We start from the raw sequence: 558 nt of genomic DNA, 5'->3' as shown, positions 1-558 counted from the left end.
CAATGTGAATTCCTCAGCTTTCGGTTCCTGGGGGCCTAGCTCCCTCTTGCCATTCCCTCCTTCACAAGCTGCCCCCGGCCATATGGAATGATTTACAGTTGGAGAAACATTCCTGCAGGCTTCTGGACCTTTCTATAGATCTTCCTCATGGGGATGTGGTCAAGTTTAGATACAGTCCTCTCAGAGCTATGAGAGTAAAGCCTCTTGCTCACTTCGGCAGCACGTAGACTAAAATTGGAATAATACAGAGAAGATTAGTGTGGCTCCTGCCCAAGGATGACATGCAAAACGGTGAGGTGTTACATATTTCAAAAGAAAAGAAGCCCCAGGGAGAAGGAAGAGCAGCAAGCCAAGGCCTAGGGATGAGAGGGCCTGGAAGCAGGGGCTGCCGCAGGAAGAGGCCACCCTCAGAGGGAACAGGTGAGGAGAACCAGGTGACTTACTGCCACAGGAGGGGAGCCACAGAAAGGTCATGGAAAACAAGGGGGCGAAGAAAATTCCGCTGAGCCGAAGGTTGTCGTGGGTGAAATTGAACAGGTTCTGGTAGAAGGTGAGAGA

At 51.1% G+C, this 558-nt stretch overlaps 1 non-coding gene across 1 annotated transcript; it reads left to right on the top strand.

Moving 5' to 3' along the window:
* Positions 1-204: 204 nt before the first annotated feature.
* On the top strand, positions 205-311 carry LOC128110232 (U6 spliceosomal RNA). Its single transcript, XR_008218182.1, has one exon. It is a non-coding gene; the product is annotated as a U6 spliceosomal RNA (small nuclear RNA).
* Positions 312-558: the final 247 nt, after the last annotated feature.

Source organism: Peromyscus californicus, unplaced genomic scaffold, assembly GCF_007827085.1.
Source record: "Peromyscus californicus insignis strain IS unplaced genomic scaffold, ASM782708v3 Scaffold_14__1_contigs__length_90479793_seg_2, whole genome shotgun sequence".
Taxonomy (NCBI): Eukaryota; Metazoa; Chordata; class Mammalia; order Rodentia; family Cricetidae; genus Peromyscus; species Peromyscus californicus.
The sequence above is the reverse complement of the archived record's forward strand: the minus strand, read 5'-3'. Positions and strand labels throughout refer to the sequence as shown.